Genomic DNA, 27,992 nt, shown 5'->3' with positions numbered 1-27,992 from the left:
ATGCATTTATGCCATATATCAATATCTGCAACTACACTGGTCCCATGTGCAAACATTGCTACACTGAATCCAAGCATGTCCACATCCAACATAAACATTCTAACCTTCTTCCCGTTTGCTATCAAGTGACCTTTGTTTTTCATATCCTCAACAAAGCATCCATGAGGATTATATTTTACCTGCAAGCCCTGCTCAATCATTTGACCAATAGAAACCAGGTTCTTGGTGATATTCGGGACATCAGACAGGTATTTTTTTTTCCCATGTTGCATTCACTACAAGGCATAGGCCATTTTCCGACGGAAATACCGACGCTTTTTACATTAAAAATTTTTTTTTTCACGGGCGCAAAGGTCGCTATAAAAGTCGTTAAAATCGTCGGAAAAGGAGCGTCGCTATAAACCGTCGCTATATAGCGACGCTGTTAATCGTCGCTATATAGCGACGATGTAAACGTCGCTATATAGCGACGATAAAAACGTCGCTATATAGCGACTCTGTTAATCGTCGCTATATAGCGACACTGGTAAACGTCGCTATATAGCGACGATTAACAGAAGGTAAAAAAAATGGTTAGTGGGGCTAAACAGGGCCAAAAGGAAGCCCTGTTTAGCCCCACTAACCATTTTTTTTTTTTTGTAATTACAAAAGAAAGTTTTTTATACAAAATTTCCCTTGCTTGCAGGGTGATACAAAATTGTTCTTGTGAACGATGGGGAAGAAATGCATATACATATACAACTGTGTTTGAAACAAAATTACCCTGTGAAAGGGCGATACAAAATGGCTCTAACGAGCGAATATGAAAAATGCTACTACCACTACTAATCCGAATCCGAATCCGAATCGTCTTGTTGGGCTGTTCCCTGGTCCTCGGCACCTGCATCTTCTCCCTCGTCCCCGACACCTGCGTCTTCTCCTTCGTCATCGGCACCTGTGTCCGATCCTTGCCCCTGTTGATCGCTCGTCTCTGATGATGGGACGCTTGAGCTTTGACCCTGAGAGTGAACCATATAAATTGAAAATTAGATTGGAACTTAAATTAAAAAGTGAGATTACAAGCAGGAGTAAACTTATACCGTGCGAGCAGCCACCTCAGCCCAATCGACTGTCGCTCCCATTGCCTCTTGCTCAATGAACCACGGCTTGGTTCCTATCCGAAATGCGCGCCGCGTCTCTGCATCCGTAGGAAGACGACCCATTGCAGCTTGCTGTGGATCCAATTTACGAGAGTTAGAGTTAGCTAAAGTGCATGTAATATGTAAGTAAAACAAATAGAACAATACATTAAATGGAAAGAAGTAAACTTACCACGGTTGCCTCGAACGCATACCGTCCACCTGCACCAAAGTGCAAAGTACCTACGACATCCAGCCGTCTCTTCACAGCCCTCCTCTGACCCTCGAACATTTCAGGATGGTCCCTATTCTGCTTCTTCAAGAACTTCCAATCAGCTTTGTCTGCCCAGCTGGGTTTAGACAACCCCTTTGTAATGGAAGTACGCATGGTTGATCTGCGATGCTTTAGGACCAAACCCATGCGCTCGAGCATATAACTGTTATTAAACTCCACATTTGGCGGATTAGAAAATCTGAGTTTTAACTCATCGATCACCGCCTGCTTCTTTTGGCCATCTTGATACCGCCAATCGATATTTATGCCGCTCTTGAAGTGATGACTCATCAACCGCCTCATGGCGGCCATCACTGCTTTGCCCTTTTTGTCTTCTATTATCTCTCCGGCAGATGTGATTTGATAGGAGAGATCCCCTGATGAGTAAGGGGGACTGACGGTAGCAGAGTCTGAAGGAGTGGAAGCTGCGCGACCGCTTCCGGATCGAGGAGTAGCTGTGGGAGTAGGAGAGGGAAAGGGACCTGACTGATACTGTGTCTCCGGACCAAGTGGAGACCTAAAGGAGCGTGAGTGTGCTGACTCGTCTACATCTCCTGAGTCAGCACAACATGAGCCGCCCATCCTACTCTTCCTTCCCTTGCGGGAGGCATGCGTAGGTGATGATCCCGCGGTCGAAGGGGCGCGAGGGGATGGCTGGGCTGTACGCCCACCCGTCGGTGTAGGGGAAGGAATTGCGGAGGTCCTCTGAGAGAGCAGAGAGAAGAATCTCGCTGCCTCCTCATCGCTCATCTGCGCTACAAACTCGTCGGGAGTCCCAACAAAGCCATGCGCGGCTAGCAAAGGAGTCCCCTGAGGGGTAGTCGCAGTGCTACGTGGAAGAGGGGTCGGACCAGGGGTAGTCACAGTGCTAGGACCGAGAGGAGTCGGACCAGGGGTAGTCCTCGGGGTAGTCGCCTGAGAGGAATCAAAGTCCTCCGGAGCATATAGATCGTGAGCTCTCCTCCTGCGAGGCTGTCCGTACTCGTCCGATGAGCGACGTGATCCCATGTCTAACATAGACACAAACACGAAAACAGAAAACAAATAAACAAACATGAGCATTCTCATAGGCATAGGCATAGGCAAGAAGAAAGAAGAGGGAAAGGAAAGAAGAGGGAAAGGAAAGAGGGAAAGAAGAGGGAAAGAAGATGTAAAGTAAAGAAAAGAATGAGAACGAGGAAATAGAGAATGAGAGAAAGGGAAAGAGATGAGGGAAAATAGAGAATGAGAGAAGGGGGAAATGAGAGAAGGGGGAAATAGAGTGGGAAATAGAGAATGAGCTTATGCAGAAATAGAGAATGAGCATAAGCATGAGCTTATGCTTATGCTTATGCATAAGCATAAGCATAAGCATAAGCATAAGCTCATGCTTATGCTCATGCGGAAATAGAGAAGGAGCTTATGCGGAATGAGAGAAGGAGCTTATGCGGAAAAAGAGAATGAGAGAAGCATATGCTTCTCTCATTCTCTATTTCCGCATAAGCTTATGCGGAAACTTACGCATAAGCTCATGCTCATGAATGAGCATAAGCTCATGCTCATGAATGAGCAAGAGAATGAGCAAGAGAATGAGCTTGAGCTTATGCTTATGCTTATGCTTATGCTTATGCATAAGCATAAGCATAAGCTCATGCTTATGGTCATGCGGAAAAAGAGAATGAGAGAAGCTTATGCGAATGAGAGAAGGGGGAAATAGATAAGGGGGAATGAGAGAAGCATAAGCATAAGAGAATAAGAGGGAGGCGGAAATAGAGAATAAGGGGGAAAGGAAAGAGAGAAGGGAAAAGAGAGAGGGGGAAAGAGAGAATAAGAGAAGAGGGAAAAAAGAGAAGGGGGAAAATGAGAAAAAGAGAAGGGGGAAGAGAGGGTTCCTACGCCCATCACTGCAGCTAGCGCTTAAGGCGCTAGCTGCAGGCCAATGCAAATAACAAAAAGCTTAAATGGAAAGAAGAGGAAGCACTTACCTGTAAAAGTATGTCCCGCTCGGTGTAGTGGACTGGGCCCACAAAAGAGAGACTATGTCCCGCTCGGTGTAGTAGACTGGCCCTACAAAAGAGAGAAAACATCCCATTTTTTCAAATAAGATGTTAGTGGAAAGAGGAGATCACAAAAGCAACTTCTTTTGAGGAGACAAGGAAAGAGAAGATTGAGGAGACAAGGAAAGGAGGAGATTGAGGAGAAGAGAAAGAAGAGAAGGAAGAGAAATACAGAAAGAAGAGGTGAGTTTCTTGCTTTCTTTCATGAAATTTCGTTTTTTGTTTGAATCCTTTCTAATCAAGCATGAAAACTAGTTTAAAACTTTAGCAATACAAGTAGAAACACTCACAAAACCAAAGCTAACAAACAAACAACCTACATTATTGAAAAAAACTCACCTTTTGAAGAACTTTCTTTCTGGAAACCAAAGAGGGAAAAAGGAGAGAGAGGGTGCACAAGAGGTAGGAGGAGGGTGAGGAGTGGGAAATACGGTAGGAGCTTGCTTGGAATAGATGGGAGGTCAGTGAAAATAGGTGGGAGGAGATTTTGGAGAGCTTAGTTTAGAGATTAGGAAAGCTTTGAGCAAAACGCCGCGGGTTTCGGCGTTTCAAGTTTTAACCCACAGCGTCGCTATATAGCGACGCTTATTCGTCGCTATATAGCGACGTTTTTAAGTGAAAACGTCGCTATATAGCGACGCTTTCAATTAAAATCGTCGCTATATAGCGACGGAACAGAGCGTCGCTATATAGCGACGCTTACTGTTTGTTTTTTTATGAGGCCTCTTGTTTGTGACTCAAACATGCTATGCCTATAATTGTCAATATCTCCTCTTACTACATAGCCTTACTATATAGGATTTTTTGTTTCAATCCTTACTATATATAGCGATGTCATTCTTTTTATATAGCCTCAAGAGAAGCTCAAATTAAACATGCTATGCTCATAATTGTGTACATCTCCTCTTCATGCTTATGTTTTGGTTTTATAAGTGTAGATGGAAGGGACGAGTGGAAGCTCATCCGATGATGCGCCAACGCCCGGGAGCACGAAGTGGCTTACGGAGAGGTTATATTGTCATTGCACTCATTGCAAGCGAGAAGTACGACATCAACGTCATATTATCATGCGCCACTTGCGGATGTATGGGGAGGAGCCGGAACCAGTACCCCCCGTTGGTGTTGCACATGTTGATGGATCATCGGTAAGTCAAAGCTATTTAAGTTCGCAATCTTATTGTATACCCGGAATTAGAAGATCTTCTATTTACACGAATGAGCTTATGACAGGATGACGAGGGTGACGAGGGTACACATATACCTTCTCACTTTCAACAAGACTATAGTCTCCCAGATGACGACGAGGGTATGGTCGACATGATGGATTCCATTTTTAGGGGCACTACATCCCACGTACACGTGATGTCAGAGTCTGAGGTGAAAATGCGAGAGTTGCAATCAACACAATTGTACGAGGGTGCCAGGATGTCTAAACTACGTGCTTGTCTCTCAATCTTGAATCTACAAGTACAGTATGGGTGGTCGGATACAAGTGTCTCGGCCTTAATGAGGTTAGCCCTTGCATTAATTTGATTGACTCATTATTTGGATATTGTTTGTTTTGAGAATCATCATTTGGATAGTGTCTTTGTCATAGGTTGCTCCAAAAGATGTTGCCTGCACCAAATACCATGGCCGCATCAAGAGATGAAGCGAAAAAGATGCTAACAATGGTGGGTATGGATTATGATACCATCCATGCTTGCCGTAATGATTGTATTCTCTTTCATCGTGAGCATGGAGATTTGGCTAGTTGTCCAAAGTGTGGGGAACAACGATATAGAGATGACTTGCAGGGTGAGAGGATACCGGTAAAGGTCTTAAGACACTTTCCCATCATTGCAAGAATACAACACATGTTTCGATGCAAATCCATAGCGGAGTTGATGACATGGCATGCATCTCATCGGTCCACTGATCACACATTGAGGATTCCCGCAGATTGTGCGGCTTGGAAGCACATAGATAATCAGTGGCCGGACTTTGCGAGAGAGCCACGCAACTTACATCTTGGGCTAGCCATGGACGGTGTGAATCCTTTCGGGTTACGCTCGACATCTTGGTCGACATGGCCCATAGTCGTGGTGAATTACAATATCCCACCATGGCTAACAATAAAAAAGGGACACCTCATGCTTGCACTACTTGTGCCAGGAAAGTACAAGGCAAGAAACATGGACGTGTACATGGCACCTTTGATAGAGGAGTTACAGATATTATGGAGAGGAGTGCAGGTCTTTGATATTTCCAGAGCTCCTAGGCATACCAATGATATTTCCGTCAGGGGTATCTTGATGTGGACCATGCATGACTACCCAGGATATGGAGAGTGCGCAGGTACGTGGTTATGTCTTTACATGTACAATGAGGGATTATGCTTTTTTTACTCTCTTTTGCACGCATGTCTTGTACTAACATATTCATGCACGCGTGCAGGGCTTGCTACAAGTGGGTACCATGCTTGTCCTGTTTGTGGACCTGCTCTGAAATCGCTTGCACGCTACTCCAAACACATGAGGAAAAATGTTTATGAAGGTCATGCTCGATACCTTCCGCTTGACCATCTCGCACGTGGAGGTCAGCTTGATCCACCACCATCATATTTAAAAGCAAGTGATTGGATTCAATCTTGGAGGGAGAATGGAGAGGAACCTCCTCCTGGTATGAAGAGGCTATCGATCTTTCACGAGCTTCCTTATTGGGGTCAGTTACAAATCAATCATCTCTTGGATCCCATGCATATCTTTAAGAATGTGGGGGCTACCATTTGGGCACACTTGGTTGGTTCCAAGGACTCGAGAGGAGTGCGAGAAGACTTGCGTGCTATGAATAGGATGTCTCGTTTGTGGCCCCAAGTGCATGCTTCAGGAAAAGTTGTCCTCCCGAAAGCAACGTGGATCCTCTCTACGAGGGAGGAGGCAGCGATCAAGGCAGACATTGCCTCTTTTCAAACACCGACAGGGTACATGCGTTGCTTGAAAGGAGCATTTTCAAAGGACAATAAGCTTAGTGGCCTCAAGTCCCATGATTGGCACAAGGTCTTACAGGTATTCTAAGTAGAATTAGTGTACCGATAATAGTGAAGCATTAGCGTAATTATTATTATGTTATATTGTTGACATGATTTCATTGTTGCTTTGATAGTTCATCCTTCCAATTACAATAAAAGGGTGCTTACAAGAAGATGTTAGAAATGCTATATTCAAGATCTGTGGTATTGTGAGGTATGCTTACTATCAATTCGCATTATCTATTTTCTTCATGGACATGTGAAATAGGTGGATATCTCAAATATCTTACATATGCATGGACATGTGAAATAGGTGGATATCTCAAAAAGAGATCTCTATATCGAGCATCGAGAAGGCTAGGGTGGAATCCATCGAAGCCGTATGCTTGCTTGAGAAGCACTTTCCCTCGAGCATTATGACAACTCAAGTCCACTTGCTTGTGCACATAGTTGATGAGGTGGCTATAGCAGGTACCGTTCATAATCGATGGATGTTTTTCCTCGAGCGGTTTATGAAAACTTTAAAGGGGTTTGTAAGACAAAGAGCAAGACCAGAAGCAAGCATGGCAGAGGGATGGCTTGTGCAAGAGTCATTAGTATATATCACAGAGTTTCTTGCATCCACGGATCCTGATATGCCGCAAGCTTGGCACAACAAGGATGATGATCGCATCATTGGCGAGGTCCCCCAAGGAAAAGGGATTGAAAGAAAGATGAGCGAAGAGCAAATGGAGAAATTCAATAAGTTTTGTATCCTCAATAGCCCTGAGATGCAGAAGTGGATTGAGAGATATGAAGTGGCCAAAGCAGAAAGAATAAATGCAAGGACGAGATTCAGAGTAATGTACAGGCGATCACAACCATATCCACGAGATCTGGCTCTTCTCCCTACTCACATGTCACTTGATTGGCTACAACTAGCTATACGTAAAGCCGAACGTGATGGAGAGACAATAAACGAGCGTGAGCGGGAGTTATCATCTGGATGTATGGTGCATGTAAGTTTCTTATCTCTTGATGTAATTAAGTAATTATTTGTGGCAATATATGCTATAAAATAGGTGCATCTTCATTGTTTTAATGATGCTCTTTTACAGTACAAAAAGTACAGTGCATTATGGTCATATGGACGACATTTTCGCATAGAACGCATCGATTCAAAGAGAGTCACGTATGATTGTGGAGTCATGGCTAACTTCACACAAGATAGCCGAGCAAGTGCTTCGGATACCAATCTTCTCTCCTCACAGTTGGATTATTGTGGAACCATACGCGACATCTATGAAATTGATTTCAGACGATTTACTATTTTCATTCTTGATGTAAAATGGTTTAGAACTACTTACAACGGTCCCCATGCAACTGTGAGAAAAGATGGTAGCGGTCTCTTTGCAATAGACTCCACCAAACATTGGACCGATGAAAGTGATACTTTTGTTCTTCCCGAGCACTGTGAGCAGGTGCATACTAATGATTTAATTAGTCGAAGCTTTCGTTTTTAAAGTCCATTGATATATATATAATTGACGACATTTGGCACGTGATTTTTCATCTTCAATATAGGTGGTTTTTCATCCGGATCGTTCTGATCCAAGATGGTGGTACGTGATCCAAGTTGCACCACGAAGTAAGCAGATTTTTGAAGATCGAGATGTGGATATGGAGATGCCACTACCAAATCCGGATCCAATTGATGAATCTAGCGAAGAAGATGTAGATCACCATATGAGGCAAGAGGAAGATGCGCATAATGACATCGCACGGGAGGAGGATGGAGATCACGATATTGACGAGGAAGACAACAATCGTCAAGATCAATCACCACACTTAAGCTTAATTGAAGAAGATGATCAAATACTTTTAGGTGAACGTACGATGCTAGAGTACGATGATGATATAGGAGATCAACTCGGTATAGAGTTGGAGATAGACTTGCTTGGCGCCTTAGACTTGGCTCAAGATGAAACAGTTGATGTAAATGCTCTTATTTAATTTGATTTTTCTCATCTCCAACTTGGACATGAATATATGAGCTTCAAAGGCTTGATGTACATGCTCTCATTTTTTATTTCTCTATGAGCTCAAACATGTATGAAAATTTAAAAAATTTTGTCATTGGAAGAAAATAAATTTTAAGGCTAAAAAAAAAAAAAAAACCTCTCTGTAAAACGTCGCTATAATATAGTCTCAGTGTCGCTATATAGCGACCTTTAAAAGTCGCTATATAGCGACTTTTACTAAGGTCGCTATATAGCGACCTTTTAAAGTCGCTATATAGCGACTTTTACTAGAGTCGCTATATAGCGACGCTTATTAAAAGTCGCTATATAGCGACGATTTACGACACCCAATTTTTATACCGACGATTAACGCTAAGCGGGTGCTAATCGTCGGTACGTAAACGTCGCAATAGGATGCGTGTGTAGTAGTGATTAAAAAAGAAATTTTACCAATCTGCACAATAGAATGTGTAGTATCATCACCAGTCTCCACAAATCCTAGTCTTTCCATTTTCCTTGCATCCTGCATCCATTCTGCATGACCTGTCATGTGGTTTGATGCACTTGAGTCAACATACCACACATCATTGCTTTCTTCTGCACTTGTCATAGAATTGGTCATGTGCTGCACCATAAACAAATGCTCATTTTTGTCATCACCCTGTCTACTAGAGGATACATAATTGCCTTGCTACAAATTTCCAATCATGATGTCATTTTGCTTTTTATAGCAGTCTTTAACCATATGACCCATTTTACCATAGTAGTAGCATTCAACATTGCTATTCGCATTTTGGCCTCTGTGCCATACATCACGACCTCTTTGGCTCCCCCTGCCTCTAAAGTTACCATGTCCTCCTCCATAGGACTGGTTTTCTTGAATTTGCTGCATATTCTGATTTTTGCCATGGCCTCCAGATCGGTCGCCTGCTCTACCTCTACCTCTACCTCTTCTAGCATTTGAGTAGAAGATAGTTTCTTTTGAAGTTCCTCCTGAAGAACATGCACCACCATTTCTCTGCTCTTTAAAAAATATAAGAGCAATCAACTCCTCAACATCAGGAAAATTCTCACGGATGGCAATGGATGTCCGGAATTGTGCATAATCCTTTTCTAGACCGTTCAAGGTCACATAAACTAAATCATCATCTTCCACTGGTGACCGAATAGAAGCAAGTGCATCTACAATCTTCTTCACCTTCATGTGGTAGTTATTGATGCTCATATTTCTCTTTGCACATTATGCAACTCCTGCTTGAGCTACATTTTCCTAGCTTGCGTATTTGTGCTATACATTTTTGTCAAAGTACCCCATGCCTCCTTTGGCATGCTTGCATCTTGAATATGCACGATCATAGAATATGAAATATTGATAGATGGCAAGTACATAACTTTTTTGGCTCTCTCATGCCATTCTTTAAATGCCTGCAACTCCAAGGCAACTCCTGTTGATTGGGAACATTAGGAATAACTGGTTCTTAGCTCCAGTAATGAGCTCCCAATAGCCTTTTCCCTTAAGGAAATTCATCATCTAAACTTCCATGTTGGGAAGTTGTTCTTGTCAAGCTTTTTAGTGACTATCTGTGAAAGAGCATCAGACGCCATTACAAAACACTGCAAAAATATTCTGTCACTGCAAAAAACACAACTTCTACCTCAAAAGGGCAAATCTGCAAAACTGAGAAAGTGCTATTTTACCACACAGTCACTTCCTAGTGATGATTTTGCATCAACAAGAAATAAGAATGATTCTGTCACTCCCAATATCTTTGTGCATAGGCAAACGATGCAATTTCTATGGTAACTTTTCACGGACCTGCGAAACAGTGATCGCACAGCAAAAATAGGGCACTTTCTTGAGTGCCTTCGAAAAAATTCTGCCACCAAAACGGGCCCCAAAATGGCCTCGAAGCAAAAAAATAATGTCACCAAAGGCTTCGCCCTTCTCCCGTAGCATATACCGCTTTCTCGCCACACCTCGAAGGACTTCCCAATGTGAGACAGTGCACTCTTGCACTTTCCGGTTGTGCTACCTGCAGAGGTTTGCTCCCAAACTCAAAAAAGGAAAGCAACACTGATCCTCTTACCAAGACACCGTGAACTTGGTTTGCTTTCTTGAGCTCCTTACCATGAATCGAGCTCTGATACCATGTGAAGAGAGTGGGAGAGAAGTAAGGAGTCTCACTTGCAGCTCTCTCACATACACAAAGGTGGAGGCTGAAAACAATTTTTCTCTTCTTAGTTGTGAAAGCCAAAAGAACTCTCTTAGTACAAAAGGAATAGGTGAACCCTATATGTAGGTCTCAAACCAAACTCAGCTAACTAAGGTGGCATATTAACTGAGCCACTAACTTAAGTACATAAAGATAGTTGTCATCCAGCTATTATTCATGGGTGGTGTACCAACTGCATCTACAGCTAACAAGTTGGTGACATAGATGCCACAACGGTCACCCTGGCATATCACAAGTGGAGCTCGATATCTCAACATGCCATGGATTTGTAGTAGGTGGATTGGTGTATAGAGTTTTGTCACTAGATTTCATAATGGGCTCTTAGTTATGTCTGCACTACACTTAAATAGGAAGAGAGTTGATTGAGCCTGACCTTCTCATTCTCTGGTCTCACATTAGTTGTCTAATCAAAATATTTCATCTCACATTAGTTGTCTAATTGAAATCTTTCATCTCACACTAATTGCCTAATCGAAATCTTTCATTCTCAATTAGTTGTCTAATCAAAATCTTTCATCTCACATTACTTGTCTAATCGAAATCTTTTGGCTCACCTTATGGTCCTTTGGATATCAAAGGACACTATCTAGTTACATAGCTCAAAAAAAATTTCCCAAGTAAACTGTGAAGAAGAATAAAAATTCAATAGATTACATACATTACATCTCAAAGACACTTTTCCTTCAAATTACATCTCAAATACTCCTTTCCTTTAGGGGGCTAGTTCACATTGCTTTGAGCAGGTTGCCTTTTTGAGCTCCTTGATTGTAGGTTCGGCCCTCCTTGATCCTTTCCTTGCTCTTTTCCAGAAGGGGGTTGGTTCCTCCCTTCAGGGGCCCAGTCCCTCCCTTCATGTCGCTTTCTCTTTCCTTGATTTAAGCTTCTTGGTTGTAGGATTGACCCTGAGCAAAGAGTGGTGGAGATGAAGGAGAGCATCTACAGCCTTGGGATGAGGGAGAAAGGAATCAAGAAGCAAGTTCTTCATGTATAGAGAAAGACTATGGTATTGATGGCCACAATAGTTAAATCAGATGCCTATCCTACTGTGCAACAGGGTTCGAAATGCATGGTATGCCATGCCCCCATCATAGATAATAGCATGATCCGATGGCTTGCACGTTTTTTACTTTGGGGTGTTTATGCATTCAAGATATATCTATAGAGAATTCCATTTACCATTGCCCAGTTCATGGACAGATCAAATGTGCTTGCCTTCTACAACTATCTACGATGGGAAAGCAGATGTTGTAGCTCAATTTGCCATTTGGGCAAAAAATGCAAAAGACAAGGAGCTTAATTTAAAGAAGGCCAAGACCGAGTGTGACTACGAGGAAAAGGAGCCTGAAGGGAGGAACCATCCCCCTTCAAGAAAGGAGCAAGAAGGATCTGCACACAACAACTTCATTATAATCCCTCAGCATCTATTGAAGCTGCTTACATTGCTCAAAAACATCAACATGGGCCATTTCCAAGACTTTCACTCTGCTTTGGAAATCTCTCAGGGCGATGGATTACTTTTCAAAACTGTTGAAAGCCATGGCAAGCTTGTGCACAACCCTATCATAATCCTATTACAAGGTCTTGTCGCTTACTCTTTGACTCGGGGGGTGCACCACTAAGAAACCCTAGGTGTCACGTGCGTTCAAGGAGAATTTTAAAAACCCCTCAACTAAAATGTTCTTGTCAACAATAAAAACACCCCTCTTTACTTATGAACTAAGTGATTTTTTTCTAACATTGAATTAAAAAAACCCTCCTAATATTTTAATCTCGTTAAATTTTATCAAAAGTTTGAATTAAAATACCCCTCCTTTTGAATGCACGTGGTACACTAAAATTTTGTGAGGTGAAGCCCCTGAGCTCTTAACCTTTCTGGTTTCTGTATTTTCCCTTTTCATCTCCTCCATCATCTAGTCTTTTTCAATGTTCAATGTGTTTTGCATGTTGCAGAGCTATTTGTAAAGACCCTCCTTTTCAACTCTCTAATCTTCAAGCTCCTCTTACATCATTGCTAGTTCCTTGTCCATGATGTCCCCATCACTTCTCACTCCTTCAAGCCTATCTCAGAGCTCCTTGATGCTTTCTTCTCTTCTATGAATTTCCATGTCAACCATTTTTGCAACGGCCTCAGCTTACTCTTGTGCCTGTAACAACTTGACTTGTGTCTCCTGTACCATGGCTTTTGCACCTTCCATGATAATTTTCTCAAATTGCACTACCTTTGTTGCATCGGTGGCTTTCTCTTGTAGAAAAGTCACCTTCTAAGACATCTTCTTAACGTATTGCTCAAAAATCCCTTTGAGGGTAGATGCCATCAAGTGCATTGCAACTCTAACGGATTGAGATAACAATTGGAATTTGCCATACATGCAATTCTTCAAGTTGGTTATCATGCTCTTGGCAATCGCCCTTGAGAAAGATACATCATGTCTTTTTAGTTGCTCTACTGCTGAGCTTAAACGTGCCAAAATTTCATGGTTCCTCTTGTATCAAGAAAGAAGTGAATGGTCTTCTTCAGTGCATCTTGGAGGTATGTTGGCAAGATAGAAATCTTGACTTCACCAAATTTACTAATCTAAGCATTGGGGTATACATCTAGAATATCATGTCTCCTCCACTGCTTCTCAAAGAATTGTGCTTGCAAATTGCCTCCAGAAATGCCTAGTGCATTTTCAATCACACTTTCAATGATGGTAATCTTCTAACCTTGATAGACTAGTTGCCCCTCCTTCACATTCACCTTGTGTACCAACTTGTAATGTCTCTTAGAGCATCCAAATTGGGATTTTGAAGTGATAGAGATTAGCTCTGATATGTCAAATTTCAAGATCAGTAGGAGAGGAGGATTTTGCACTTAGCTATAGAGAGGGAGGAAAGATTGTGTGAGGAGCTCTCAAATTGTGCACAGTCCATTACGATAGGGGATAGAAGTTGCAGGAACAGTGCAAGGTAGATAGAAATGATCGAGAGGGTTAGAAGATGGAACAATGAATCAAATGTAATAGTGCAAGCTTGAGTTTGCAATCACAGTGCAAGGGAGAAAGAAACGGTTGAGAGGGATAGAAGATGAAATAGTTAAGGGGATGGAATAGCGGAGGCTTAAAATTGTAGCCTGACTACACTATCAAGGTGTGAGCCACTATAGTGGTTGGCCCGAATTTTGATTAATTTAATAAGGCATTACTACCTTGCATGGTAATGAGTGTTTAGATGTGGTGGCATCTAAGATTCCTAGCTACGTTTGTGGTATCGGCTAAGATCCACTTGGATGATAACTAATTACCAACCACCGCAATGGCCCACGATTACCCACCTTCCAGTTACCACTATCGAGCTTGCATGCATGATTACTATGAGTGTAATAAACTACAGCAGTCACTAGGCTTGTATCCTTAGGAGAGTACTAGAGTGCATGGTAATGAGTGATTACAAGTGATTAGGCTTCATAATCTACTTTTGTGGTACTTACTGCCCAGTGGTGGTGCCTTTGTCACCCACGTCTGTGGACATCGGGCTAGCAGTTAATTACCAGCCCACCGTAGTGGCCTGCAGCTGCTCACTTGCCACCACCAGGCTTGCATGCATGATCACTATGAGTGCAGTAAATTACCAATCACCGGGCTTGCATGCTCAGTAGAGTACTAGAGTGCATGGTAATGAGTGATTAGAGGTGATCATAATTCATGATTTAACTTTGTGGTAATTACTACCTAGTGGTGATGGCTCTCAACAGCCACGTGTGTCATGGATAAGATTCCACGGGGCTGGCACAACTAATAACTAGCTACCATAGTGGCCTGCTCACCCACCACCAAGATTAAGCATGCATGATCAGTACGAGTGTAGTAAAAATTACCAGTCGCTAGGCTTGCATGCTGAGTAGAGTACTAGAGTTCTTGATAACAAGTGATTAGAGGTATCATTTGACTTTGTGGGAATTACTGCCCGATAGTGGTGGCTCTCATCCCCATGTCTATCATGGTTAATTACCAACCACCATAGTGGCCTACTCACCCACCACTGAGCGTCTGCTTTGAACATGATTACCATCCCATTTGGGGTGGCACCTAAGATTCCAGTGTGGTGGCCTATAATGAATATGGATGGAACCTTGGGGTCCAGCCACCATGGTGGCTCAAACTTTATAATATATAAGATCCATGGTATTTGGCATTTTACTACCTTGCTCTCATTCTGCCCTGGCTCTGCTACTTTGCTCCACACACTCTGCTACTTTTCTCAACACCCCTCCTCAAGCTCTTTTCCACCCTTGCTCTACTTTGCTCCATGCTCCCTTGTCCAACTCTTGTCAATGATATGCTCCCTTTCTTATTTGTTGCTCACCCACTCATCTTCACCATGCCAACTACCACCCCCCCTCGATGCACTGTGATTGCAATGTTATCTACCTTCTCACATAAGGTGATTGTATTGCACTCACCTTTAGTAGAAATGATGGCAGTAGTGGAGACCCTTCCTTCCCACAGTCGATTTCCCCCATACCTGCATGTCACCACCTTAGATGACATGCTCACACCTTTGGCCTCTTTGTGGCTGTGATGTATGGGTTCTCCCTAGACGTGATGAAGGCCTCAATATTATAGCAGAGTATTGTCAACTTGTTGGGGGGGGCATAATCTGAGTGTTGGAAATGTGCATGGTATTTGGCCTCTCCATCGTCTCCATTTGGTATTTTGACGCAATGAGCTAGATTGGCAGAAATACGGGCGGAAGTACTGAGTTGTAAAAATCCCTCTTGCTCAAACAAGGCTCATAACCACTTAGCAATGGTTGGATGTAATCTTTTGGCCTCTAAGGCTCTCAACGATCTTTTCGCTCACTAGAGGTAATGTTTTAGTCTCTAAGGCTCTCAGAAATTGCTAAGTTTTTATTACATTTATGTAATCTCTTTTTGTTCAATTTGAGGCTCGAGCAGTATGTACTATTGTTAACTTTTATATTTGAATGGTTATGGTAGCTAGCTATAATCTTTTGGCCTTTAAGGCTCCTAGCAATTGCCGAGTTTTTGTAAATGTAAGATGTACATTTAAGTATAAGTTGTTAATATTTATATAACTTGTTATTAGATATAGATGTACATTTGAATCTCGTTTGCTCAATTTTCGCTTGATGAAAATGTAATTGATTATCTAGATGGCACCACTGGGCCTCCACTCACCAGGATGGATCGGAATACTTTTGCCCTCATTTATATTTATTGCAATAAGGACTAAAATACCTATAAAGAAGACTATGATTTCCTTGCTTTAGGACTAAAATAGCTCCAACGACCCACCGTTGTGGTTGCATGGAGATACATCTAGAAAAATACAATAAACTTCAAAAAATGCAATTGACAACATGGCCCTTGTTGAGGGGTCCCATGTAGGGGCAAGGGCCATATTGATGTTCATTGTACAATATCCAGGATGCCATCAGACAGATATGGCATGTCAATATGTCCCTTGACCCTAACAGGGACCCCTCAAGGGCCATATCGTTAATTGCATTTTGCTTGGTTGCACAAGGAAATACATTTACCTTTGTACACAAATATATAACTCCAAGAACTAGCACGCATGGTTGTCATAGATCTCCTTCTGTTTGCTAGCATGCTGGTCGTCTTAGACCTTGTCTTGTAATATGTAAAAATAGGTAGCAGAGGTCTCTTCGAGAAAACCTTGAATTTTGGTCGATGACAGGTCGTCAGCAGGTCACAGACTGTGCTAACGCGATGCTTAGAGTGATAGATTATGTCTCATTATTATGCCAAAAACTAGTGCAATGGTCTCTCCAAGCCAACCTATGATAGTCATGGTCAAAGCTATAGCAACAGGCTACGTGATGACAGGTGGTGCGCTACGGCGGTGTTCATAATGATAGATTGCATCTCGTTTTTGTGCCAATAACCAACGCAGTGGCTTGGGGGGGTCACTATGTATAAACCCTCTATATCACGTGCGTTCAAGGCCTATATTTAAAATCCCTTATCTGTAAAAAAAATTCATTAATAAAATGTACCCCTTTTCTATACAAATCTGTAAATTTTTTCCAAAACTATTTTAAATAGTCCCTTATGTATATTTATTTCTGTAAATTTTAGAAATAAAAAAAATCCTTCTGTTGAACTCACGTGATAGGGTTACATATGATGAGTGACCCCCTCGAGCGCAGTGGTCTCTCTAAGCCAACCTTCAATTTTAATGATCTCTATGGGTGTGGTGCCTAGTGACAGGTGGCAAAGATGCAGCAAAAGGCTATGTGATGATAAGTGGTCAAGCCAGAGGCTGCACTGCGTGAAGCAGTACAGAGATGCACGATGTAGTGTAGAGCTATCATGTGTCGAACTCTATGGTGTTTAGAATAAATAGATTGCATCTCATTATTACGCCAATGTGGCATCATGACGTCGAGAAATGTTTTGGCGAAAGCATGGATCCATGCCAAATTCAAAATTCACCCAGGAGCACATCATGTCGCGGCACCAAAAGGGCCCCAAAAATAATTCCCCAATTGGCTACACCCAAGCTCAGGGGGGTCACTATGTATAAACCCTCTATATCACGTGCGTTCAAGGCCTATATTTAAAATCCCTTATCTGTAAATTTTTTCATTAATAAAATGTACCCCTTTTCTATACAAATCTGTAAATTTTTTCCAAAACTATTTTAAATAGTCCCTTATGTATATTTATTTCTGTAAATTTTAGAAATAAAAAATATCCTTCTGTTGAACTCACGTGATAGGGTTACATATGATGAGTGACCTCCCCGAGCACCCAAGCAAACATTAATGCTTTATTAGTACTATCTCAGTCATCCTCGTCCATTGCCGCTCTAAGACACCCAATTAGCTCGGGGGGTGCACCACTCAGAAATCCTAGATATCAGGTGTATTCAAGGGGTATTAAAAAACCCCTCAACTAAAATTGTTTCCCCAATAAAACCACCCCTCTTTACTTATAAACTAACAAAATTTTTTCTAAAGTTAAATTAAAAACCCCCTCTTGTTATTATAAACCTATTAAAATTTTATTTTAAAATACCCCTCCGTTTGAATGCACGTGGTACACTAAAATTTTGGGAGGTGAACCTCCTGAGACCCTAAGATGTGCTCAAGTATGTCTAAATCTGATTTGAAGACACTCTTGCCCTTATTTTGTTGTGACACAAGTTGCATCTAGAACTTAATAGCTCTTACTAGATGAGAGTACACAAATGTTTGTGGACTCTTATGTAGTAGGGCATAATTGAAGTCTCTTGTGGATGTTTTTTGTACCAAAACACTTCGACTACTAAATCCCACTTCTCATAGGTTGTTCCCCAATTATCCTTAAATGCTAGCTCAACCTTGTGCTTAGATTTTGTGCCCTACAGCAAAAAGTATGGGTCAGCTTCCTCGTTCTCCCAAGAGGCAATGACAACTGCAAAGTTATCTCCCTCTTCCAAATAGCCACTGAGTTCATCAAAACTCTTCCCAAACTTTGGTGAGTTGTTGTTTGTATCTCCATTGTTCTTCACTCCATCTAAATGTAGAGGGAAAACTTGAACTCACTCCCATGTCTTCAGAGTTGCAATGTTCTCACAATTGTCATGATCCCCTATGATGCATGCACTGTAGAAACATCAAAGTTTTCTTGTTTTAATAAGCTGGTTGTTTGAGAAGCCCCGTATGTTGTGCAAATAACGAACTCCTTTAATATTCTTGCAATCATGCCGTCTTCTCCTTTGCACTTCATCCACTTTCACTTCATGGAACACTCTATGTACTACACTATTCTTAAGGCTTTGTTCACTGCATGTTGAATGCGTGCCTGTGGAGAGGTTGGTTGTAAGCTGTGTTACAGAATCATGGGAATCATTGAGTTTTTCTTGAGGACATATTAATTGGTGTTTAAATAGATCTTCCTTAATAGTAGCATCCACCATGTTCACCCTTGGCATGGTTAGACCTAAAGAGATTCCACATCATGTCTTTCGGTCAAGGACTTGAACCTTGAGACAAAGTAGACTCCATGGGATGATTTAATTGAGAGGAAGCACCATCTGACCACACCCAATGTTGTTTTATATTTTTAGCATGGGGATTTTCCTTTTTCAGCCATTCCCAATGCAGTAAAAAATCATGCTACGCAAATAAGGTGCCATTTTCCCTATCATCTAAAATGTAGAAATAGTATGTACATTGCACTGACTTGGAATCTTGTGAGTCAACAAGAAGATTGGAATCATGCATAGAAGAATCATGTAAATGACTATACGTGATCAATATGCACAAAAATTGTTAATATCTGCTTGTTCTACCAGTGAGCACTTTGTATCTCATCTTGTTCTTGTAAAATGACTAATTTTTAGCAAAATCTATGACAGAGACAATATTGTCATGGGAAAAATTGGCAAGGCATGTCTTGAAATACAACTTATCCTAATAACTGGCCCTGTGAAATTCTGAAGCACATATTTTGGGATGGATTGAACCACCTGACCTATGAGCTCCCTTGGCTGAGTGCTCTTATATGACAGTGGCCAGCTCTTTTTATCGGCTCCTTCAACATTGACATTTTCAAATATCCTCCATTTTAGAGAAACATGGCTTTCTTCCATCATTTCATTTGGACAGACATGAGATGTCTTCTTCTTCAGCTTTATACTGCAATGCTTACATTTGCCATGATGCATTCAATGCAATGCCACTCATGGTCTCCCCTTGGACAAATACCACTGGCTCCGAGAGAGACCTTAGGCTAGGATATCTGCTCTCCCTTGCAACACATGATGAGGATCCAGGTGGCCTACATACTGTGCATTCATTAGGGAGGCATGGGCATCGATCCCCATGGAGCAATGCTCCAGCAATTCTCCAACAAGACCATATCTCAAGTCGTTCATAGCTTGCTGAGCCATGTCAAATTCTATGTGTGTTTTGCAATAATAAACATTCCTATCTTTGAGTTTCTTGACATAGCAGGGCTTACAGTGCTCAAAGATCCTCTGCCCAATTGAAATGTTCAGATTCTGATCCATAAACTTGAGATACAACTCTATCTACTAACCCAATATGTGGGAACAATAGAACAATGAGCCCTCTTTTAAAAGGAACAATAGTACAGTGAGCCCCCTTTTTGTACTACTAAAACAAGACAAAACACAGTCTAATTAAAGTATATAATGAAGCAAAACAATTTTCAACCACCGTGTTGATTTAGGATAGTCACAATTTCAACTATCGGGCTTGTTTAGGATAGTCACAATTTCAATCACCAGGCTGGTTTAGGACACATTTAGGACAGTCAATCATTGGGATGGTTTAGGACACATTTAGGACAGTCACAAATTTCAACCACCGGGATGGTTTAGGATACTGTCACAATTTCAACCACTAGGCTAGTTTAGCCTAATGGTCTAGTCAACTTCACATATTAGACAATAAAAAGTATATCGCTTCTCATTTTGGAATTTCATAATTAGAAAATAAGATCTCACAATTAGAAAATAACAGTATATTGCTTTTCATTTTTGAATTTCACAATTTCAGTCAGTAACTATTGTTTGTCTTGAACCAGCACTGAGCTGTTTTAGGACAATCACATTAAGTCCAAGCCATCCCCATAGACTAGATATGGTGGTATATGACCTGAATAGCAAGAACTTAAATTTAACAAATTTAAGCACTAAGAAACACAATAATTTCAATGATTGGGCTGGTCAACAACTAATGTCTGTTTAACCACACTGCTTCAAGACAATCACATAACTGGTGATCAAGTTGAAGCAGCCATGGTTTCATGATGTTCCAACCACTGGGTTGGTTTAGTAAAAGAACAATATATTGCTATTTTGTTTGCGAAATATATTGATATTAATTTCTACTCAACCACGCCACCCAGCTAGACAACAACTAATGTCTATTCACCCATGCTAGTTCAAGACAATCACAACATTGGCGATTGAGTTGAACTAGCCTATCGCATGGGGTCTCACCTAAAAAAAATTAGTCTACCACATGCATTCAAAAGGAGGGGTATTTTAATCCAACTTTGTTAAAAAAACTAACAGAATTACAATGATAGGAGGAGTTTTTAAATTTGATTTTTGAAAAAATTCACTTTGTTCATAAGTAAAGAGGATTGTTTTTATTGTGGAAGAAATTTTAGTTAAGGGGTTTTTTTAATACCCTTTGAGCACACATGATACATAGGCTTTCTTAGTAGTGCATCTCCCAAGGCCTACGGTTGCATGATGTTCCAACCACCGAGCTGGTTTAGGCAAATCACATTTAGTCCAAGCCTAGTTTAAGAAATGAAACAAGTAAACTATCCCAAAGCTCAATCACAAACAACCATTGGGTTGGTTTAGGCATCACTGACCTGTGTTGCAACAAGCATGTGTATGATGTGCTCCTCAAACACCATGTGTCCCATCCACTTTTTACATATGTCCTTTATATTTGGAGAAACTCTTGTATTTTCAAGCCAAAACATCATCACTCTAGCAATGACTTCCGCAATTACATTGTCTCTCCTTTTCTTGCATTCTGTTGAAGCCCATGGACTTCTTGGATCGAGATGATCATGCATTGCTTCTACTCTACATTCAACAAACTGGAGCCATGTTGGTCCTTCTGATTCACAACATCTTCAACATTGTGCATCCAAGCCATTTCTCCTTTGTTTTAGGGGACACCAACATATGCCATTTCTCAAGTTATAGAGCATCGCCTCTTGCACCTGCATCTGTTGAGGTGTTCGTATGGTTGTTACTCTACAAACTTTAGGGTGTATCTTAAAGCTTGTGAAGACTCAAGACTAGTAATCACCTGAATGGCTTAGTATTGCTGCCTCAAATCCTCCCACGAATCGTGACACCATAGCTCATCTTCTTTGCTCTGATGGCAATAATAAAATGAGTGCATATGCAACTACTTCTTGCTACTCTTGGGGGGGTCACTATGTACAAACCCTCTATATCACGTGCATTCAAGACCTATTTCTAAAATCCCTTATCTGTAAAATTTTCATTAATAAAATGTACCCTTTTTCTATACAAATCTGTAAATTTTTCCCAAAATTGATTTAAATATTCCCTTATGTAAATTAACTTTTGTAAATTTTAGATATTAAAAATGTCCTTCTGTTGAACTCACGTGATAGCGTTACATATGATGAGTGACCCCCCCGAGTTGCTACTGCTCTACAAGCAGAATAAAAGATAAGGAGGGAATAAGATTATGATAGTGTAGGTCAATGGGTGAATCTTTCCCCATATAGAGTTATAAATATTAGCCCTGGTACCACTTTTAGGGCAAATTTATCACATTTGAGGCTCTAAAAATTATCCCACCTTTATTTTTGGCCTAATTTATCAAATTTAGACCTCTAAATATTAGCCCAACCAACTTGGGAAAGCCTCTAAATTAGCCCTTGGGCTAATATTTGTTCCTAATTTTTCCCCTGTCTGCAAGGAGTCTTCTCTCTTCACGTTGTTTCTCCCTTTGTAGATGCTGCAAAAGTGTCTTCCATTGTTGTTTTGATAATTTGCCATCACTTTCCTTGACCTACAATTTGTTCCTTCTGCCTTGATGAGGCTTTTTAGCTTTCCTATCTTGCAGCCTCTATGTGCTTCTCTTGTAAGCCATGGTGAGCTACATGTTGCCATTGACTGCATGGTCATGATTAGTCCAGAATAGACCTAGAGAAGCTAGCTAGTGAGGAAAGAAAAGAATAGAAGAAAACTTACCCAAAATAATACAATGCCAAACCAAGGTCTGTGTAAGGTCACATTGAGATGCATGCGATTTCAAGGCATTCACAAGGCAAGGGCAAGTTGCAAGTACTTAATCTTCCAAGATTTAATGGATGGGAGGCATGAAAATTTGAAATTCGTGAGAGTACAAAAATTTTTGGCCACTAGATTTCCCCCTTCTGGTGATACATGTTAGCAAAATTGGATATCCCAACACATTTTCAACTTCTTTAATTTTAGGGTGAATCTAGATACCAATACCAACAACTATCATTGTTTTAAGACCACCATGTAGTAGTCCCACTAGTTGGATTCCAAAATTTCAATCTGTTTTGGTTTTCAACAAATAAAGAAAAAGTTATGGAGTGTGCTCTCAAATGGGTGTGCATCACTTTAGCACAACATTGGAGGGCCATTAATCCACGCATAATATTCTCATTTAGGTGTGTCCTTGGGTTGAGGAGAAGCTCACATAGTGTACTTTTCAATGATTACTTGGTTGCATGTATGTACATAATAAAATTTTGATGTTTTTGAATAAGTTGCTATATCCTATAGTCTTCATGATGCATGCTTCACATGTAACATAGCGCTTGTAATGCTCGGTCTTGTTCCAAATACTTATTCCATAAGTTTTTGGTCTCATGTTCAAGTTTGGAATGTGTACTACAACTTGAAGACAAAGTTTACCAAATTCCATTGAGCAATGCATAAGAAAAAGTTGTATAAAAAAGAATAGTTGTTTGTTAGACAATGCACTAACAATGTTTCATCAAATTGTATTAGATCTTAAAGTAACATCATTTTAATAATTATTAATTTGTGGATAGCATGCTATGTACAACAACTATTCTAGAAATGCATGCTTATCGACGAGGGCAATGTTGTTACTTATGTGGAAGTCAATTCATAAAAAATTCTTTCAACCAAAGGACTTAAGGGAACATATCATCTAGAGATGCTTAAACAATGCGAGAAAAGGAAAAATGTGGATTTCATCGATGTGTGGACATGCTTGATTTATAGGATGTAGAAATCCTTGTATATGGATTTGAGTTAAAATATATGGGAACTTGCACAAAAAACAATTGGTATTTTAAAGAAAAAGCTCTAATGACTCTCTTAGTTGAATGAAGAAGTTTCTTCTCTTTTGTAATTTGTCATGTTTTTCAAATTAAAGAAGAGAACACTTTTTTCAACTAATAATACTATACATTTTTGGGATATGGAGTAAAATGTAAGTAATATTTTATGCATTCTTTTTTCATAAAAGTACTAGTTTTTTAAAGTGTTTGACATGAAGTATATATTTTGTCCCTCTAATTTTGAAGAAATGCACATTTCTTGGACTTTTTTTCAAAAATGGAGTTGACTTGTCGTTTGCATGATTTGTTATCATTTTTTATGACTCGGTGTTTCTAGGGAATATGATGAAGATCACGAAGTAAAGGTGGCAATAATGACATCATAATGGATGGAGGTAGAGATCATGACATTGGAAAAGAAGAGGGAGAATTAGATGATGAACTAGAGGATGAAGTTGTAGGTAGACATACAATAGACGATGATGATATAGGTGATCAATTGGCCATAAACTTAGAGATAGACTTATTTGGCATGCAATACATGGCTCAAGACGAAGCCATTTATTTTTCCATCGACAAGGCTTCCTATCTTTGCCCCTTTTCATTTTTATAGTGGCATTTTTTACATTTGTATGCTAAGTTCACCAAGAATATGTGAGTGTTTTTATCTCAATTTTTGTGTACATACTCTTATATTTTTTATATTTTAAATGGGGCCAAACTTGTAGCCAAAAATTATTTTGGGTCTTCTTGGAAACCACATTCTGTAATTCCGTCAGTACGGAAAAGTTAGCAAAGTCAGTCTAAACAATGGTGTGGGAGTCAGTATTTTTATCAGTATTACTATCGGTATATACCGATGACAAGATCGAGGCCGGTTATACTAACAGCAATACTGAATCACACCATTGTTTATACCAACACCTAAGCTACCCACGACCCGTATCAATGATTTTTGCACCCATGTCCACAAAGCATCGATAAGCTACCCCTGTGTTGTACTGCAAGACATGTGCATGACATTCTGGATATGTTTCAAATGAGCAACATCAAGTCATAGATGAATTCAACAAAGGTGAGTTTAAAGCTAACAAACATAATTCTTCCCATGATGAAGCCATAATAGAATCAATGCAATGATCCCCTATTGACAAACAAGTGGCTCCATTCGGTACTTCATCACTTGCACTCACCCCAACATCATGTATGTAGCTTCTTAAGTCATCATGTTATGCAAAATGCAGACCCAATGCATTGGAATGCAATAAACTAAGTATTTTTCTATCTATGCTTCAGAGAGTATGCTTGCATCACATACAAAGCAAACAATCCTATCACCCTGTGTCTTGTGTGGTGATCTTGACACTCAAAAATTCACTTTGGGTCATGTGTTCCAGATTGTGTATGGTTCTTTCAACTGGTTTTGTAAGAAACATCCGAATGTGGCAACCTGCACCGCTATGGTTGAATACATCTTGGTCTCCATAGCTCTCTCTAATGGACTTTGGATATCAGGCATGTTTAAAGAACTCAAATTTCCTCCCGAGGCTCATTTCACAATTCACTGCAATAATCAATCATGTAGAGCTTGGCACACATTGAGGCGTAGAGCGAACATACTAAACATGTGGATCTAAAATTCCATTTCATCAAACATCACATCGATGAAGGCTCCTTCAAGCTTTAATATGTTTCTACAAAGAACATGAGAGACGACGTGCTGATGACGTCCCTCCCAAGCTCAAGTCATTGGCTGTGCAGCAAAGCTATCGTGCTGCACATCCTTTCTTCCACCTCTTTCCTACACATTAGGAGTTATGTGGGGGTGTTGGAAGATGGCATGGAGTGATCAATCTCCTTGATAGCATGCATTGACAAGCATGCTGAGCTAAACTCAAATTCTCTTCAACTTGAGCTCATCACAACTTTCACATATCTATCTCTATATTTCTAATAGAGAAGGGTGCCATGTGATGGGCAATGACACCATTCTCCCTTGCAAGCTGCGGCCCTCCATGTGGCATTCCCCCCCCTAATTTCAAAATTACCAATCTAAATTCCCTCACACAATTAATGCTTGTGCAAAGCATGAATACATGACTAGTCTTAGTGATTTGGATGGAGAAAAGAGTTGAGGCCCAGTCGTCAAGGTCCTGGGGTAGCTGGAAAGAAATTCCAACCATCTTATCAAAAGGACTTCTTTTGGGAAGTCACATCCCCACGCCCGAGCTATCACCATCAAGAAGATGAAATGTGCACTTGTCATCAATTCTTCCCTTGAAATTATGCAGTGGCAGCCAGAATCTGAATCTGCCATCGCTATCTCTGTCAAGTCCTCGGGACTTTGACTCTTAGGAAATGCCTCCCATGGGCATTTCCCTCATGTCTTCCAAAGATCTTGCATATTTGGTTGGGTTTCATAGTGACGAGGGAAATGATAGCCAGCCTTAGGTTTTAACTCATGTCACTGTGGGCTTTTTGTCCGTATTTTTAAGTCTCACGTGATCATATATGGTGTCGGTCGACCTTGGTTCCTTCACAGATTTGGATTGACTTTGCCCGATTATCATAACGTTAAATGGGTGTAAGTCAAACAAAGATTGCAGTTCCTCGATTATCATAACGTTAAATGGATGTAAGTCTAACAAAGATTGCAGTTCTTCGATTATCGTAACGTTAAATGGGTGTAAGTCAAACAAAGGCTCGTTTTGAATTTTAGCAAGGATGTCGGATTTCCTGACTGCATGTGTGAGAGTCGTCGCGACCTTGGGCTATTTATACGCCTTGCGGTCTGCAGACATCAACCAGCTACTCTTGAAATCTGATCCCTCAAGGCTTACACTATGGTTTTCGCTGCACCTCCAGGCATTCTCCATAATTTTGATTTCCTTGGCTGTTGCACCCTCGCTAGCGCAGATACACCTGACAATAACAACTCCACCACCGACAGAACCTGGATCGATATTGTTGCTCCTTCTCTGCTCCCGCCCAACTCGGCAGGGTATTTTTGGGGGGCCGTTGCCGCGCAGGATGCAGAGAGCATTAGCCATCTCGTTGAAGGGGGCCAGTAAACTATCAGCACGGTGATCACTGCATATGGTCAAACTTGGAGCGAACAGCTGCAGCTAGTGGCAATTGGCGGTTGTGACGCTTCCTCAAATTCGCTGGTTGGTGTGGAGATAGTGTTCACGGACGAAAGCGGGAGGACGAACGCTGTAAGCATTCCAAAGAAACCCCACAAAACCTTCTGGTTAGGTCAAGCAATTCATGTAAATCGATTGATTTCCAAATTCCCACGCTTTTCATCGCAGTTTATATGTGAAGAGCATGCTTGGACTATCGGATGCGTTGTTTACCACACGGCCGGCGACGACTTTAATTCAATGTACAACAATGCTACTGGAGGTGGGAGCTTATTAACAGTTGCCAGAAACCGCAGCAGCCTCCTAATCTCATGTGGCGTCTAGCAACTGCTATGTATCATACTAGAAAAAATTCACGTGGTCAGGCGCTATCATGGGGGTCATCGTAGGTTTCAACTTGGCATTTGAATTTTGCTCTGCGTTTGGACCGATTAGGCCGCTATGCATGGCAGCAGCTATGGCTACAACGGGGGGTGGTAACTACGCAATTTTTGAAACATTATGTAACCCTGGCTGCTTAGGTACTCTCTCTCTCTCTCTGTCTCTCTTTCTTTCATCTGTCATGATTCTCTCTCACACACAAACAATTTCACTTGCCCGTAATTCTACGATCGTAAATTGTCGGAAAACTAACGTCCAATGGAGTTTGGTGTAGGAGATGCAAATGTACTCACTTCCACTGAACACAAAAAACGCATGTCCGAGCTTTCCATAGGAGATGATGAAAACTAGCTTTACGCTAGCTTTTCAGCACCTAAGATATTAACACAACTACCACTTATCGAAGTAATTTCATGAAGTCAATTCATTTTGCAGGTTGCTATAATCACTAAATATGGAAAGGTTCAGTTTGAAAGCGTGTATGCCTTTGGACATGGTGACAAATTCAGCACGGGAAGCTTTATCAAATTAGACCTGGGGCCAACATCCAACCTAGATTCTCACTCCTTCTTTACAAAGAAAATTTATATTACTGCTTTGCATTTTGCTCCAATAATATCAGGTGTGCTTTTATTAATTTTGAATGAAAAGTGATAGTTACTCTCAATGGAGACCTTAACTTCTCTTCATTTTAGAAGTTAAACTTACTCTTTCATGCATCATTTGATAGGGGATGACATTATATATAGGGGCACACAAGACATAAAAATTGGTGATATCATGTGGGTCATGAATGAGAAGAATCAATCAGCATGTCTCTTATGCACAAGTCATTGGTGAGACATGATCCCCTTAAAACAACCCTGAGTGATGCAACATTCCCAAATTTGGAACAGAATATGGAGGAAAAATCACAGCCACACTTCTTATATCCATTGTATTGGTCAGAACCAAGACAATGAAATGCTAT

This window comes from Dipteris shenzhenensis, chromosome 22 (genome assembly GCF_047967505.1).
Source record: "Dipteris shenzhenensis isolate YYH24624 ecotype China chromosome 22, Dip_SZ_1.0, whole genome shotgun sequence".
In the NCBI taxonomy this organism is placed as follows: Eukaryota; Viridiplantae; Streptophyta; class Polypodiopsida; order Gleicheniales; family Dipteridaceae; genus Dipteris; species Dipteris shenzhenensis.
This window is presented reverse-complemented; position numbering follows the sequence as displayed.